Source organism: Crocodylus siamensis, chromosome 3 (assembly GCF_052110815.1).
Source record: "Crocodylus siamensis isolate JL-2025a chromosome 3, ASM5211081v1, whole genome shotgun sequence".
In the NCBI taxonomy this organism is placed as follows: domain Eukaryota; kingdom Metazoa; phylum Chordata; order Crocodylia; family Crocodylidae; genus Crocodylus; species Crocodylus siamensis.
The window spans coordinates 34,566,989-34,585,638 of record NC_143397.1 but is presented as its reverse complement, the minus strand read 5'-3'; the positions used below and the strand labels follow the sequence as shown (position 1 = coordinate 34,585,638).

General features: G+C 41.4%; 1 protein-coding gene across 3 annotated transcripts in view; it reads right to left on the bottom strand.

The window, feature by feature from the left end:
- Positions 1-17,851, bottom strand: part of FAM169A (family with sequence similarity 169 member A) — a 76,825-nt gene extending 58,974 nt beyond the window's left edge. Inside the window, exon 1 of one of the 3 annotated variants that reach the window (XM_090038097.1) lies at positions 17,665-17,851. The gene's annotated coding sequence lies outside the window, so the exon portion shown is untranslated. The remainder of the gene's footprint in view (positions 1-17,664) is intronic. The other 2 variants (XM_090038099.1, XM_090038098.1) reach the window with 2 other exon arrangements.
- Positions 17,852-18,650: the final 799 nt, after the last annotated feature.

Genomic DNA, 18,650 nt, shown 5'->3' with positions numbered 1-18,650 from the left:
TGCTAAGAGAATCTCTCAAGCGACAGCAAACACATTGGGGTGTTTTTACACATGCTTCAGTGGTGGGAAGGGGAAAGGGGTGCTTCAAATTAGAGTGGCTCTGAGTGCCACTCCAATTAAAGCATCCAGAGCATCTTATGTATCAGCACCCACTCATTTCAGAATGGCAGCAGAGGTGCTTTATCTAAAGATCATTGAAGGAGCTTTAGTTAAAGCACTCCTGCCTCCATTTTGAAGCCTGGGGATCCTGATACACACGACGCGGTAATAACCACACTCCAGCAGACTCGATTAATCGAGCGTGCTTTGATGTCCTGTAATTACAGCATGCCGGAGCAGCCTCCCAGCTCACTTACAAGCACCCATTATTCTGAGCCAAAGCCTAATTTAAGCTCTTTCAACCACAAGTAGTGCAGGGAATGCACTAGCTAGAAGAATAATGTACCTAAGCAGAGGGTTGGGGGAGGAGGGTGAATTATATATACACACACACACACACACACACAGACACACACACACACACACACACACACGAGAGAGAGAGAGAGAAAGAGAGAACGATAAAGGATATTCTTTCTAAAATCTGGTGCTTACCATGAATTCAGAATACTACTTGTTCCAATGAAACATAGGCCCCAAGGTATAGAGTGCCTTGCTTGGAAAGATAAAGGACACTTAATTTTGCACTATAAACTATATTGTTTCATACTCTAAGGCTGTGTGTCACTGGGTTTATGGCTTTAAAATTATCTTTTGGCTCCTGGTTAGAAATATGAGAATGTCGCCTAGTGGTTAGGTTGCTAGCATAGCCTCGGCAGATGAAAATTAACGTCCTCTAGGATTTTGGATAAATTGCTCCATCTCTAGCTCTGTAGCAACAGATGTTACATTTGTCCTGAGAAACTGTGCCTGTATTTGTCCTAGAACAGAAAAGTCCTGGGTTTAGCACGTACATGCATCACCTATCCTACTGGAGTTTAGTGGGCAGGTGATACACTTTTCTGCCACAAACTCAGTGAAGCAATCCCAGGACAGACCTGCTTTGCGGTGTCTTGGGACAAATTGCTAGGACTTCTTATCCCATGAACCTTTTTTAAGGTATGTCCTAGAACAATAAACATGGGCATCTGAATAATCATGCTTCATCCAAGGAGAAAATGGCTTCTCCCAGGACAAATATGACCTCTATTTGTACCCTCTCTGCCTCAGGTCCCCATCTCTAAAATGGATCTATACCACAGAAATGTTGAGAGAATAAATAGGTTAATGATCATAAACCACTGAAATGTCATAGAAGTGAGACCAAGCACCAGAGACAGAGATTTAAATAACAAAGTTTAAATATATAATTAACTTATGAAATTATAAAACAAGAAATGACCAGAAAACTTTCAGTAATATCAATGGTGAGCTTGATTCCACCATCTAATAACTATACTTTCAAAACACACAAATACATTAAAGACTAGAGCTGAACCAATACATCAATCTGATATCGGATCAGCACCGATATAAAGAAAATTTCTGTATCAGATGCCGCCAATAATTTGTCCGATAAACATCCGTGTGTGCATGCAGCCACAGTGCAGAACATAGGCAGTGAGGAGCAGAGCCAGCAGCACAGAGAGCTGCCTGAAGCAGATAAGTCTGGTGTGATGGGAGGGGAGGAGGTAGGGGAGGGTCATGAAGGGGCAGATCAAGGCCCCCGCAATAAGGGAGGGTATGGAGCTGGGGCTGCCCAGCCAGGGCCAGGGCAGGCATGGGACAGAGGCATGGCTCATCAGGGGGCACAGCTCATCCGGTCCTCATCTGGCAGCTCCCGCCATTCATCCGGGGGGGGGGAGGGACTGTACCCCCAAATCTGCATGGAGTGGGCTGGGCTCTTCCCAGCTGGGCAGATCCGGGGGCACCCCCACCATGCTCTCCCAGACAAGCAGTGGGAACAGCAGCAGGAGCTACCAGATGAGCTGCACACAGCAGCTTGAGCCTTCCCACATATCCCTCCCAAACAAGCCATGCCTCTGTTCTATGCCTGCCCCCAGCCACGCAGATCTGAGGGCACACACCCTGTCCCCTGAATGAGCTGCTTTCGGTTTTGTCCCGTACCACCCTGGCTGGGCAGCTCCTGACCCTGCCCATTCCCTCCTTCACCACAGGGGCTTTGATCTGCCTCCCTCGCCTCCCCCTCACCACACACCCCTTCCACCACACCAGACTTACCAGCTGGATAAAGCTCTTCAAGCTGAAGAGCTGCGTATCAGAAATCGGATCATTATCAGCCCCAAAAATTGCTATCAGTACACCCTTGCTAAAGGCTACTCATCAGAGTTATCAGAAAATCTGAAAAAAGAAATCTAAAAATTATTTAAATACATTTCTTTCAAGATATAAAACCCTTTAAAATTAAAATTGAAAGTATGACTGCTATAGTAAGGCCCAAATTTACTATAATCTATAAAATAAATTCAACAAAAATAATCTTCAAGTACTTCATGTTAGCTGCCAAAGTTTTAAAGGAGTCAAATCACTAAACTGATGGTCACTGGATAAGCACTCTAAAACTCTTAAACAAACTTAAACTAGAATTTGTTACTGTGTTAAATCAGCTTTTGGTGCAGGCTCTTCTACAGGTGCAGAAAAAATAGTTTACCTTAGCTTAATTTGATTGGCTGCTGAAAAAGAATGAAAAATTGAATAAGAATATGTGAGTATGAGTATTAATTTTACAATCGTGATAGACTTGGAGACCAGAAACAACCAGTTTAATTCACCATCTATTGATAAGACTTACCTTTGTTTAATAAGTCCCTTGTTTTGTTTTAAGTAACATATTTTGCTAAGAAGTTTATGTATCTAGCCAAATGAAGGTAGTTTAAGTAATCATGTTAAAATGCTGGTTTTTAATCAAAGTCCAATCTCCATCCCAAATGGAGCTTGAAACAAGTCAGCATTAAAATGATTATTTAGTAAATAAAAATGGGTAATCCACTATTTTCTAACAATAAAAGTGTAAAAATCAAGCAACTCAGTAAGTTTAAAGTGACTTGCTTAAATAAATGTATTCATGGTGCATCTTCCTTGTTAGCAAAAAGAAGTACTCAATTTAGTTAAAGGTTATATTAGCTGTAAATAAACATTATTTAGCAATTACTAGTCATTAAGATTTATTTTTGTAAGGAAAATTAATAAATATTAATCAGAAGTAAAATCAGTTGTTTAAATCAAGGTTTCCTTGCTCACTAAATTAAATCATGATTAAAATTTGTAAATTAAAATCAATCAATATTGTTAGTCATACACATGCCAAAAGAAACAGAAACCAAATATTTCTTTTTGAAGAAAAATGGTTCCCATTCTTTCACACAGTCAGACAAGAAAGGCTGTACATTAAGGCATCAGATAGTCTTAAAATGTCTTGGGGGGGAGGGGAGAAAATGGGGTTCATTTTGGTTTTCTTGTTTTTTCTACCCATCAGGTAATAACAAATAAGGTTATTCAATTCCCTGCAATACCATGATTCAAGAATCACTGCACAGCTTCTATCCAAGTAGGATAAGTTTCTCCTCTGACTGGTCCAAAGAAAAAAATCATTAGGCTATTTTTATTACCATTCTGTGTTAAGAAGTCATTCAGGGTGTGGCACAAAACTAAAACACGATAAAAATATTTTAACATATAAAAAAAAACTGCAAGAAGCAGCCACAAATTATTAAATAAAAGACTGCATTTTTAAGCATCCAAAATCTAGTCTACTTTTCTATTAGCAAATTATTTTATTCTTATCAGTAATTTCTTTCAGCATGAAATTTTACACAGCTATCCTTCCTATGTAAAACATCAGAAAGTAAATGGCTAACTTGAAATTAAAATAATTTTTAAAAGGTTCCAAAAATTAAAACAAAAAAGCCATGAAAAGGGACCATAATCTAACCTTTGAATAAAATTAAAATGAAAACAAAGTCTTCTGAGAAGCAACTACTTCTCATTCCTACCATGGGTGCTGAGAATCTAGAAGCAGAACAAAAGCAAACTACCCTAAAGACTCCATGAGTATCCATTATATATATCAGGAAATTGACAAAAAGAAGTTTAAATGTATTTATACATTTTATTTAGAAATGTAGATCTCAAAGTTACAAATGAGATCTGTGGTCATGCCCAAACCAAAATTCTCCCTATTCCTTCTCTTACACATTATCTGTGCTAAGCTAAGAGTACAGCCCTCTCAAACACAACCGCTAAAGAGTTCAAACAATGGGATGACTAAATTGCATACACTCAGATTAGGAGCCTCCAAAACAAAAAGGTCCCGAAACAAAGCAAAACAAACCACCACATACTCACGTGTTAGAGCAGTTGTTAAACAAACAAAGTGAGCACACACACACACCCCCAACACACAACCCACATCAAGGAGCACCCTCATGCTTTTATTATATCTAAGGATCTGTAGTGGGATTGGAATGCTGTTGTAACTGTGATGGTCCAGGAAATACATGCAAAGCAAGGTTTTTAGTGATAGTTTCATAGTAGCTAGGGTCAGGAGGGACCTGAACAGATCATCTAGCCTGACCCCCTGCCACAAACAGGAATGAATGCTGGGTTCACGAGACCCCAGACAGATGATCATCCAACTTCCTCTTGAATTTGCCCAAGGTAGGGGCGAGGACCACTTCCTTGGGAAGTTGGTTCCAGATTTTGGCCACCCTAACTGTAAAATATTGCCTTCTGATCTCTAACCTAAACCTATTCTCCATCAGCTTATTACCATTGTTCCTTGTCACCCCAGCTCATGCTGGGGAGAAAAGGGCTCTATATATTTGCTGTTGATCTCCCCTGATGAGTTTGGTGACAAAAGATATCACCAAAAACCAGAGCCATCCTTATGGGTGTGAGGAGCCCAGGGCATATCAGCCCATGCAGGACCTGGGGGTGGTGAGCACCGAGAGGGTGAGGGGGCGGTGGCAAGCAGCCATAGCGTGGAGCCAGCAGCAAGTGGCAGCCACAGCAGGGCCTGTACAGCACTGTCTGAGAAGCCCCCCCAAAGTACAAGGCCCAGGGCAGTTGCCCCGATTCACCCCTCCCCACTCCTGCCAGGGTTGGCCCTGCCAAAACCCTTGCTTCCAAGGTTTTGATTTTATTAATACTAAGAATGAAAAACCTCCATTAGTTAACTAAACTCTAATGTTTCTTCAAGGCAGGTTTCACTGTATTCACAAAATTACACATGTGCACACTGTACCTAATCTTTATATATAAAAAAAAGCCTTCCTTAATTACAGAAGTTGATTCATCATTCTGTCAGGTTAATACCATGAAATTAAGACACAGATGTATTTCATCATTCTTTATGACAAGATTCCACATGAAGACAAGTCCCATACTTCCTAGTACATCCAGTAGGTATCCTGATGAGAGAGAATAAAATCGCTTCCCTAGAGCATGTTGTCAATACTCATCAAGTGTCCTGGATTAATGCACCAACCACATTATTTGTAATTATGTTTGAAGTATCTTACACTGCACTCGGTTAGTATAGGACAGATGAACCAGAACTGCCAATCTGAATACATCCAAAAAAACAAAATGAACATTGCTAACTTAATCTTTTTCTGTTCACCCCTGCTAGTTCTACACCAATTTAACAGGCCCTCATTAACATTACTATTTTTCCCATGACAATTACAAAACCATTTTATATGTGAAGGATTTGATTCTCCAATCTTTGCATACAGTGGAGGTCAGCGGAATTTTTTAAAGACCTACAGGATTGGGTTCAATTAGCCTTTTTTAATGAGAATCTAAACGGTGAACTCTGTAAGAAAAAGTCTTCAGCATTCAAACTACTACACAACAAGGATTTGTTTTCATTCTAAATCACAAAGGAGTTATCAATAGCTAAGTTAAGCTAGTGTGTTCTGAAGCAGAGAGGGACGGCTTCAAGAAAAAATTAAAAGGTTTATTTTAAGTATTAAGATGGATACATCATTTAATTCTCATGAACAAGGGCAACCGATGCCATGGGCACCTATACACATGATGGACCTCTGCTCCAATGCGTGCTAGCATGCTCCAGCTGCCTCCGTGTCACTCATGTTCAGCATACCCATGTTTCAAAATGGTGGCAGGGGCTCATCCAACAAGCATTAACGTGACTCCACTGCCATTTTGAAGCATGGGACGCTGAATGTGTATGATGCTGCAGGTGCTTTAATTAGAGTGGCTCTCAAAAAGCCTTCCTGCACTAAAGCCCGCCCCACCTAGAGCACGTGTACAGACACACCCAGTGCACAGTAGTAAGTGACATACAACTGCAACTGAAAAATATTTTTTAATTTTAAAAGCAAATATTGATACTACTGACGTAACATTGTCAATGTAACAACGTATATGCTACCATTTTCTGTTAATTAAAAAGTTCTCCTACCTCAGATTGCAGCCAAAGAAAGATACAAACCAGAAGACAAGAGCTATACTTAATTTATAGCATCACTGCTCCACAGCTCTCTAAGTTTTTTCTCAATACCACTAAAATCATTAGGGTTCGGTTTTACTTATTGAAGCTGTTGGCAAAAATCAGTTACCACATTTGGGGCAGGATTGGGACCTTAACTGTGAACCTCAACCTGTACTTCCAAAACTGACTTGGAAGTGTACAATTAAGACATCATAGTCTACCACTATTTTAATGTTCTGCTTAAGCAAGATTCTTAAGGATGTTCCTACTTTTAAGCATATGTGTAACTCAAGTGGTTACAGTTAGGCACTTGATTAAAAATCTTACTTAATCAAAGCTTAAGTTTTCTCAGTAATAATTCAGGTAGACTACATTAATTTGAAAGCTTGCATTTACATATTCTTTCCTAACTATTCCCTTTTGAATGGAGACTCTTCACTTAATTTTTTTAGAAAAAGCAGTCTCTGTTTAAGAATTTTAACAATTAACACCCTAGGCAATTTTATTCAAATATAGCCAAATCTTCTAAATTAATTTATTAAAAATGGTGTTAGAGAGACTTTGAAATATGCATAATGAATAAATCAACCTGAAGAGTTCTGTTTAAATTAGAATTCTTTCAGCCAACCACAAGGGTAGTTTAGCACAGGAAGAGATTACCATAGCGAGAGACGATGTGGAATCTATCACTGAAAGAGTTTAAGTGCATCTTAGATAAGCAAGTTTGGGATGGTTTTGACAGGAACAATCCTGCCTTGGGCAAGGGTTGGTTGGACCAGATGCCTTTCCAGTCCTATTTTTCTATGATTTAATTTGAAAGACAGATCATAGACCGTTAAACACATTATTTCACAAAAACAACCTGTACTACTTAGATCTTAATTTTCAAAGACAAAGTGAGTGAAAGGAAAATTAAACCAAGTGGAAGTTTACTCCAAAATCCATATTCTTGCTGAACAGTTCTTCTAATCTCTTTTATGCTTATTCGTATCCCCCCCTTTACTTTTTTCATTAATATCCTACCCTCTTTGGCTCATATTGTCACACTGGAAACATGCTTAATCTCTCCCAAATTAAAAAATCTCACTCTTATCTCTAGATGCCTTTCTAATTACTGCCTCATCTCCCTTTCATTTTTTAACTCAATGAATGCACTGTTTAAAATTGCTGTCTGCAGTTTCCCCCGCTCTAATTCCTTCCTAGGCTTCCCTCAATTTCACTTCCCCACCACTGAAACTACCTTCAATAAAGTCTCTAATGACTTCTTTCTGGCCAAAGCTCAGAACCAGTGCTCCATCCTCATCTTCCTTGACTCAGCTGTCTTTGACACAAACATGCTCTTCTTATTGCCTTCCCTTGGCTTCATGATTCTGGCCTCCCTTGCTTTTCCTCCTACCTTGCTAATCATTCCTTCAGAGGATCTTCCTCATTTCCCTCTCCAACAGTCTGTGGGGATTCCAGATCAGATATTAGCTTCTCTACACACCTCCGCACAATCTCATCCACAAATGCAAATCTATACCAATACTTTGGAGTCCATCCTTTTAACTCCTTTCTGGACCTAACCACTTTTAATACATTTATTAAATGGATTATCCGAAGGGTTTTTTTTTTTTAGTTAAATACTATCCTGAGCCCCTTGACTGCACTACAGCTAACAGGAAGCATCAACACAGATATTTTACCATTTTGCTAAAAATATGACAGAAACACTACATAACAATTTTGAAAGTCCTGCTTTGGTGGTGTTTGTTTTGGCTGATTATTGTTCCAATAGTTTTCAAGCTAAATCTGTAGCAGACCTGTAACTAAGTAGAGTAACCAAGTGCAAAACTTCCTGGACAACAGCTACTCTAAGAGCTTCCTTTTCATATCTCCTTTTAAGGGCCAAGCCTCAGCATAAAGTTGGCATACACCCTGACACTATTCAATACCATGCTTCACATTTAGGGATCTGCACACTATGGTGAGACAGGTACTGACATACTCTAAGGGCTCCCCCATTACCCTTCCACACACACCTTTCCCATATACCCCACCCCACCATACCCACAAACACCCCCCAAACACACGCACTACCCCACCCCCCACTATTCCCCCAAACACATCCTCCCACCCCACCCATCATAACCCTTCCACTGTGACCACGCTAACCAAATAGCCGACACCTACACTCATCCACACCCACCCCTCCCCTTCCCCACACCCCACTACACATACCCCCTTTCCTGCCCCCACACAATATACAAGAGTAGGACTGTATTTTGAACTATTATGCAACTGACTGTAGATACACTATGCAAACACACAAATCAGGACAAAAGTATGTTTTAAAATAAAATTAAAATACGTTATAATAGACATTTGATTTTTTTTAATTACACAATTTGGGGTTTTTTCCAGTTTAAGGATGGCAGAACTCTCCCTCCCAAAAGGAGTACTTTCAGGGCAAAGGGAGGGTGGCAAAGGTTAGGGGTTTGCCCTAGGTTAGGGTTTGCCCAAAGGTTAGGGTTAGATGGCAACCGGGGGCAGGGCACCTGTCAAGCGGCAGGGCTACCCTTGCAGTTCTCAACAGCTTATCACTCATTAAGCGGCCCTCCAGCTAAAATAATTGCCCGCCCCGGCCTTAGAAGGTTCTGCTGATATCACTATATCAGTATTTTATACCATCTAAACTCTTCTAGCATGGAAGTAGTGAATACCTGCAAAACTGCACTTTTCTTAGACTCTGTGTGGCCAAATGAGGTACATCCTCGCCACAAGTACTATTTCTTTCTTGTGGGGCTTTTACTAGCATAAAAATGTCCGTCAAATGCATCCATAGATGGTTCTTCAAGCAAATCCTGGGACATCATTCTCCCCTTGTACTCGGCCTTGGTGAGGCCGCAGCTGGAACACTGCATCCAGTTTTGGGCCCCACAATTCAAAAAGGATGTGGAGAAGCTGGAGAGAGTCCAGCAAAGAGGTCAGGAAAACAGACCTTACGATGACAAACTGAGAGCTATGGGGCTCTTTAGCCTGGAAAAACGCAGGCTCAAGGGTGATCTGATGGCCACCTATAAGTTTATCGGGGTGACCACCAGGATCTGGGGGTACATTTGTTCACCAGAGCGCCCCAAGGGATGACGAGGTCGAACGGTTATAAACTAGTGCAAGACCGTTTCAGGCTGGACATAAGGAAAAATTTCTTTACTGTCTGAGCCCCCAAGGTCTGGAATAGCCTGCCATCAGAGGTGGTCCAAGCACCTACAGTGAACACCTTCAAGAGAAATTTGGATGCTTATCTTGCTGGGATCCTATGACCCCAGCTGAGTTCCTGCCCCTCAGGTAGGGGGCTGGACTAGATGATCTTCTGAGGTCCGTTCCAGCCCTAATGTCTATGAAATCTATGAAATATGAAAACACCTCTCCCTTTCAGTCTCTAACCAATATAGCAAAAATGGCAAAAGGCTGTAGATTATTTTATTCAGTTTCAGAAATGTATGTTCTGATGAATAAACATAGAAATGCATTTAAATATGTTTACTTTAAAAACAAAACTGAAATTGAGTAGCCACACCTAACTCTAAATTAGTTCTCATCAATAACTTAGTTCTCAGACTTAGCTCTCATACATAAGCACCACACACATTACAAATAATACAATTTTGAAATTTTTTGCAACTTTTTTCCAGCATTCTTCAAAAGATCACTATGCAATTGTCTATGAAATTATTATTGTAGCCACCTTTATAGAGCAACAGGTATGTAAGTTACTATGTTAGAAAGGAGAAAATTTAATTAAATTTTTTCCAGCTTTCTTTGTAGAGTAATATTTATATTGACACATTCTAGTATAAAACTTAATATTGGTATTTCCTATGGACCATGATGGATGCTAAAACAACAAATTTATTACCTGATACATGCATATCATGATGAAGCAGATACAAAGGTGTCAAGAGATTGTCAGCAGTGGGGTAAATTCTTGAGTCATATGGGGATATGCCCTGAAGAAGCCTTCAGCCATCTGCTAAGCAGACAGCACCTCAGGGCAATCACTCCTTCCCCTCCTGTTTGCCTGTGCCCCTGTTCAGAGCCCAAAGTAATGAGAGCAACATGATAAAAGTTATTAGCAACACAATAAGTAGGTTTATCAAAACTAGAGAGGATCGAGGAGTTACAGAAAACTTTGCCCAGTCATCTAGGTGCATTAAAGACAGAGAAAGTAATTTAGAAGGTAAGAGGGGATAGTGATGAGACAGAAACCAGACACACTAAACATAATGTTCAAAGAGAATGGCACAATTTGGAATACAAAACAACTGCACTTCAGTCCGAAGGTAAGGTTGGTTGGTAATCCATTACCAAAATAGTAGAGAAAGCTGCAAATCATTCTGACAAGTGTGGTTTCCATTACAGTCAAAATGGATCACACAAGAAACAAATATTTAATAGCAAACTAAAAGCAAATAAAAATTCAGATTAAACAGAGGGTGACGAATCTTATAGAGTTTTATAGCAATGATGTATCCACGATGCGTTCTAACCCTTGTTCTATTTACATCATTTCACTTCAAGAAGAATAAAAGTAAAAAAAAAGACGGGGGAACTGTTTCCTAGAACAAATACTTGTGAAGTAGGAATCCAATTTCCAGTCTTGACTCAATCATTACTAGACTTACTTCAAGTACCCAGGCAAAGCCATGGCTCTCATGAAAGCTGTTCCAATGAGGAGAAGAAACTGGTGAAGTGGGAAATGTCTTTAACACTATTTCATTTATCATTTATTTTATGAAGGACTGGCAAAATCCTGTTTTCTAAACACAGGAGGAATCTAATCATAGACAGTTTCCCTAATCACAACAAAAGCTCTTTCAGCCAGCACATGAGGAGTCAAAAGTCCATTTTTCTAGGTTTCTGTCCATGCCCGCAACCGCTCTGGTTCAGGATATATCAGGTTTTCCCCTCCTTGCTTCTCAAACTGAACTGTCTCTTTTTCCTGAACCTGCTCATCCCTACCTAAGACAATGCTCACTAAAACACCCTCTGCTGAGATCTTCAAATTCCTAAGCAGTGTTGCATTTGCCTTCATTCCAGGAAGATACAAGTCAGTGTTTGCGTTTGCAGACTGCTATTGTTTCAGCTATCTGCTTCTATAAAGGAGTTTAATGACTTACAGCTATTTGAAATGACAGGCAATGGCTACACCCAACAGTTTGGACAAGATTTAGCAAACCTAGTGCATGTGTATTTACAAAAGTATTCGTTAACATATATTAATGAACAATTAAATAAACATGTTACAACATGACAAGAACTCTAGTCTAAAGGCTAGTGATATTTTTTAAATTGGTAGCTGAAAGGAATTCAACTACAAAATTCTTCTCTAATATCACCCTCACCTCAGTCATTATCCATCCTGGAATCTGAATAGAGTCCACAATCCTCTGTAGGTGTCCTGAATGCCTTCAAAGCATACATCTTGTACCACTTCTAGTGTCCCCAAACCTTCTGAATCAGAGGTACCTGCTACATGTTCAGATTAAAACTGAGTGGAAACCAGCTACAGTTGTTTTCAATTTATTAACAATTTTTTTAACATTTTCAATTTTTATAGTTAGTTGGCTCTTCTTATGGCTGGGAAGTCATTTTGATCACGATAAGTACTTTGCAGGCATGGCTGGTGTATATCTATTGTGCAATTCCATCAGTTATTTGTATAATATATGTACTGTAACATGTAGCAGGGCCTTAGCCTCTCCTGGTTCTACTTCAAGTACAGATTGGACTCCCAAGTCCAAGTTACCCTCAGAAATTCAAAAATCATAGAATAGTTTAGTTATAGCAAAGCCAAGGCCCTTTCTTCATAAGGTTACAGTTGTCTATTTACATGTTAGGGATAGATTTAAAGCAATCTCATCAGCAAGTTCAAATATTTCTTCCATTGAAGCACAGTGGAATAACCACTCTCTAAAGCAAGATATTATACTACACAAAACTACTAATCTATTCCAGTATCAGTACTGTCAACACATGGATTTTATCACAGGTCTTGTGATACTTGGTGTTTTTTCTTAAATCTTCAGCTTTGAAATCAGGTCGTTAACTAAGAATTTCCAAAATCTTTAGCAAGTTTCTGGCCTTCGTGGCTTCAAAGTAAAGCTCAACAGCATAAAATCTAAATGCTCCAGTACCCAAAGGGAAAAAAAAAACCTCACAACCCAACATTTCTGAAACCTGATGATGCAGCATAACAGTTGTAATGCTACTATAAGGGACAACAATGTCCATACTTAAGAAGTACTTGAAGATATCCAGTGGAAATGAGGGAAGCGGGGTATACGCACATGCGTGTGGATGTGTGTGTGTACACATGCATGCATGTTAGAAAGAGAATTTACAAAATACCTTTGTCCCCAAGTAAATGGAAGTTTGCTGGTTAACCATCTACAAAAGTGTTGAGACCCACTACTCACAGTAGAAAGGGTGTTATCTAGAAGTCTTTGTTGTGTTATGTATAGCCTTACAAAGGGCCACATAAAAGATTTGTCTTCTAATTACACAACTACTAATCTAAACACTTCATATCTGACAGCCTAGGATGTAAAGTATAAGCTTAATCATGGTCAGGACAGCATTCTGTACCAGTAGAAGTTTAGAGAGAGAGGCTATTGCAGTAATAATATTAAGGTGTGGGTTTCTGAATAATGCACATTATTTTAGAACTGCCTCAAGGAGTTAAAGATCTTATGAAAGCTCCACCTTTACTGGCTACGTAATTTTTTCTCCCCTCCTCTCCTTCCAATGATTTGAAAGAATTAAAGAAACTTGGTAAAATGCGTTATGGAAGCATAACACAATCTTCATTTTATCTTACCTCATGAAAGCTAGAACAACAGCAAAGTTAAATTCTGTTCACCTGAACTGCAAGCTGGAAAATCTACCTGTCTGAGCAGAGGGGCCTAGCTTTAGGATCTAGCCTTAGGATCTGTTCCCATAGAACTAGTTCTTATTATAGTTTCATTTTTTCAGTTAAAAAATATGGAATCCAGAAAGGAGACACAAACCTATATTTGTTAGCATTAAAAAAAAGTAAATTACAATTCTGTAAACAATCAAACTGAAGTCTTCTTGCTCGGCTCACAGCTTAAAGGTTCTTAGAAAAATAAAATAGCGATATTTTGAATTACTGGTAGATTTCCCAGTTATTTTCAAAACAGAAAGAAAAAGTCCTGTTAATTCTCACTGATTTTGGAAAGATTTTGAAAGTCTGTCACTTGGGAGAAGAATTCTGTAAATACATTCTAGAGAGATATTTAAAGGTCTATTTGAAATTTCAAAACTTTCAGATTTGCAGCTTGAAAGCTCTGATTAAAATAAAAGTTAGTGTTGACTGTATTTTGTCATTCAAAAAACCCAAACAAACCAAAAAACCCAGAAGTACAAACAAAACTGCAGGGATGCCTGACATTAACTATCAAAACACAGCTATCCTTTTTGCACTTGCCTTTTCAGTATTTTTTTTCCTTAAAACTTACAAAGAGGAAGATGTTATCTAGGTCTTTTCAATCAAGAGTAATTTATTTTCCCATTGAAATTCTTGGAAGTAAGAGTTTAGGCTTTTTTTTCAGTTTACTAACACAAGCTTTGTGTTACCATGCGAGTGCAGCAAAGAATCATGCACTGATAACAAAAAATACCAGATACTAGCACGCAAACTATTATCTGCTCAAAAATTGTATATTTTTTCAAATCACAATAGGATGACTAATACACTTTTGGAATGCGCCAGCTGATAAAATTTGATGACTGGGTTACAACTTTGTAGGGACAGGGAAGCAGTTCTCAATGCAAGGGTGAAGAAACCAAGCACACACATGCACAGTCAAATTACTAAGATTCTCAAAATATTTTTGTATGTGATTTATGTGCAAAGAAGCTCAAGATACGGTAAAGCATGCACTACAATTTTAGATCTAAAACAAATTTTCATTGTCTATACTATCAACATTTTAAAGTTTGTCACTGTAATCAGTAATACCCGTAAGCAATGACCGCACTTTAGTGTTCATAATTTTGCACAAACAAGAGATATTCCTCTTGCACCAAACCTGTAAGAAATGATGCAAACAAAGCAGTTGAATCTAAAGAATTACTTTATAAGAATATTATGCTGGAATTCCATCTTGGTTTCTCCATGATTCCAGATCAAATTTAATCTATTTTAATATTAAAAAAATATTTTAAGTGACAGCCCAGTGCACTGGAGTGCTCCTTCTTTCTTGCATATTACCAGTAATTAAACACCTGTGGGCTAAATTCAGCAACACCTGCATAATACCAGTCACTTTAAATGCGCAGAACATATGCCTAACTGGATCTTAATAAGAAATTCTGTTCATAGACAAGTGGAAAGAGCTGTGCAACTATGCCACATTAGTTAAAATGAAATATTTACTCCTCCTACTACAACTGTATTGATAAAACTAAAGGAAGCAAATACAATTCTTGCAAGCAACAACATTGTGCTTTGGAGAAGATCTTCTACAGAAAGGGGTCTTGTATGCTCAAAAAAGAAGCCTTTGTACGCCTTATCTCTTTGCTGGAGTGATTAAGAGGGTTGAGTAGAAAAAACACATTTTTAAAACTTCTCCCCATGCGGGTAAATTGGTTAAAAGGTACCCCACATTATATATTAAAACAATTTTTTTCCCTAGACAGTGGGGGTGGATGTGGGTGGGTAGGTGGTGAAGTACAAACATAAGCAATGCTAGGAAGTCCCACACAGTAGTTTCTACTGAAATAATCAACAAAACACAAAATCTACATCATTATTAAATTCCAGTGTTTACAGCAACTGAAATTATCAGAAATAGTTCACACTTATTTCAGCCATATAGTGTTCATCTAATTCATCCACTTAATAAGATTATAAACAAATTCACATTCACCACATTCTTTAAGACCTTTATTAATTAAAAGTTCTCGGCAGTTGAAGCAGTTGATAAAACAACCAATAAAGTGCTAGTAATCAAGACTGGGAACCAGAAATAGATTCAGGCTCCCAGAAGAAGTCTAAGAAAGGATGAAGACACTGACTACACCAATCTCCGGTAACCCATCACTAATCAGTGCTGTTGCACTGAAGGATTTTATCATACAACAATCACCACTTAAAATCTAATGAAGACACAGAACCCGAGTGTCAAAAGTGGTCCCCTAATCACAGATGCAAAAAATCCCGTTTATTTATGAAACAGAAAACCAGTCAGAAATAGAAGGGGCATTTTAGACACAAAATGCAGAGTAAACAGAATCACTTAGGCCAGTGTTTCTCAACGTAGGTTGCAAAAATATAAGAAAGGGTCACGAACAAACTTTAAAAATGGATTCTCCTTTAAAGGAAAAAAAGTAGGAAACTGGGAAGGCTGGCAGAGTTTCAGCCTGCAAGGGACTGCCTGGGGCCCCCTATGCCCCACTCCTCCCACCCACCCTCTGCCCCACATGCTGGGGGGCTGGGGCTTGGGGGCAGTGGGTCAGGAGTGAGGACCTGCCCCCAAGGGGTTGGGACTGCCACTGATAAAAAAGTGGGTCCTGATACAAAAAAAGTTGAGAACCACTGACATAGGCAATGCTCTTCCTGCCACGTACAATTATTTTCCCCAGAGTCCTCAAGACTGAGAGGGTACCACTAGAGCCCACAAGAATGCCAAAATGACAACTTCCCACTTATTTCTAAAGACTGATTTAATTTCTTTAGCAAGTCACTCTTTCAACATAGAAGCATAGGAAAATAAGGCTGGAAGGGACCTCACAAGGTCATCTACTCCGGCCCTCTGCTCAAGGCAGGATCATTCTTGAATAAACCCCCCCAGTCCAACCAAATCTGTGTCCAACCTGCTCTTCAAAACCTCCAGGGATGGAGATTCCACTGTTTCTCCAAGTAGCCTGTTCCAGTGACTGACCACCCTTATTGTCAAAAAGTTACTCCTAATCTCCAACCTAAATTTCCTCTGCTGCAGCTTGATGCCATTGCTCCTAGTCCTGTCCCCTTTGGCCACAGAGAAAAGCCCATCCTTTCTCCTCAAGTAATTGAAGACTATTATCAAATGCCCCCTCAGTCTTCTCTTCTCCAGACCGCATAACTCTAGTTCTTTTAGCCTTTCCTCACAAGTCTTGCCTCCCATGTTCCCAATCATTTTTTAATCATTTTTGTTGCTCTCCACTATTCTTTCTGCAATCTGTCCACATCCTTCTTAAAGCGTGGGGGGCCCAAAACTGCACACAGTACTGCAGGTCATCAGTGCCTGACCAGACGCACAGGCCTAGTGATTAAAGAGCAGCCACTTGTATCTTTAGCTTTGATTTCTCTCTTGAGGCTCAGAAAGCCACTTCTCTAACTCTGCCTCCTGTGGCTAACCCCACTCTTCCCACCCCTGCTCTGGTCTTTCCCACACCATGGGCAAGGCCAAGCCAACATGAATTTGTGCCTCCACGCTTTGACCGGGAAAGTTCATGCCAAGATGAAACCCTTCACTGGAGGGAAAGCCTGAAAGGCAGGGCTGGCAAGAGATGCCTTGCAGGAGAAATGGCACTGCCACAAACGGGTGAGTCTGGGCTGGAAACCCAGCCATTTCACTGGAAACTCCCACAATCTTTACCCAGCATCCACCTCACCAAGGGCTGCAGGTGGATTGGGGCCACACCATGCACTCGAGGGCAAGCTAGAAAGCGACCAGCTACAGGGCTTTGGGTGGCAACGCTGTGTTCGGGCACCAAACGCACAGTTTTGACCAGCCCCTGTTAGAGCTGGACGGACATTTTTACCGTGCAAGAATGACTGTGCAGGTGTGGCCTGTCTACAGCCATGGCGCGGATCATCAGCCAGCCGCGCAAGGAATGTAAGGGGCCACAGGGCCCGGACACATGCCGGCGCCCCCCGCGGCCCTGGGGGAAGGGATGGGCGGCTCCCGGCCCGGCCCGCCTTGCAGCGCCGCACGGGGCCTCGCACACCCCTTGCGGCCCGGGGCGGAGATGCCGGCACACACCTGCCCACGGGCCTCGGTGGCGGCGCACGAGCCCGCAGCATCCCTGCCCCCAGCTCCGCGCACCGCAGCCAGACCCCCCGCGCCTGCCCCGGCCGGGCCGCAGCCGCAGGCTGCCCCGAGCCAGGCCCGGCGGCGGCGGCCCCGCCGCAAACCCCCGCGCGCGCAGCGCTCGCTCACCTCGGCCGGGCGGGTCCGTGCGGGGCCGGGCCGGGGCGGGGCGGGGCTGTGCGGGGCGGCGGGCTCGCGGCTCCCCCCGGCTCACCTTCTGCTTCCTCAGCGCTGCTGCCCGGCGCCTGATAGCATCTTTCCCTCCTCCTCCCTCTGACGCACTCCGGCTGCTGCGCCTCCAGCCTCCCCCCGCCGGTGGTACCCAACCATCACCCTCCTCTCTCCGCCTGCGACACCGCCCCCTCCCCACCCACGCGCGCGCGCACACCCACCTCAACCGCACACGCACACGCACACGCACACGCACCTTCTCCAACACACAGACCTGGACTGAATTAAGCCTTTCAGGAATTAACACGGGAGCCGAGAAAGGGAGCCTGTCTTGCTGAGGGAATAGGATTGAATGAAAACCTTGAAGTACCAGACCCATCGCCTATTTAAATTCACACACACACTAGCCTGCAATCATGGCTACACAGAGAGAGAGAGAGACCTGGGGCGAATCAAACCTTTCAGGAATTAACACAGGAGCCAGAGGGCAGAGCCTGTCTTCCGGAGGGAATATGAATGAAAACCTCGGAGTAGCAGACCCATCCCCTATTCAAATCCACACACACACACCGCACTAGCCTGCAATCATGGCTGCACGTCCTCCAGAGTGCAACATGATAGTGGCCATCAGTGTGAGCACCTGTGTGGCAGGGAAAATAAAGAGCAGCCCAGACAGAGAAAGCAGGACAAAAGCTGCTGCTGAAGGGGGCCGTGTTGCATGTTTGTCTTGTTATTTGCAAGGCTCAGACACACATTTTTCTCAGCATATAAACCCTTGCGTGAGTGTGGGGAAAACCTGCAGGATGCACCGCCTATCTTCATGCCCATGAGATGTGAGACCCTGGGTACTCAACTGGGGCCCTCAAGAATAAGGGCCAGGGGCCACCCCAGGGTTCATTCATCACAATATTTTATACAGTTCCATGTTTTTTGCAATAACTTGC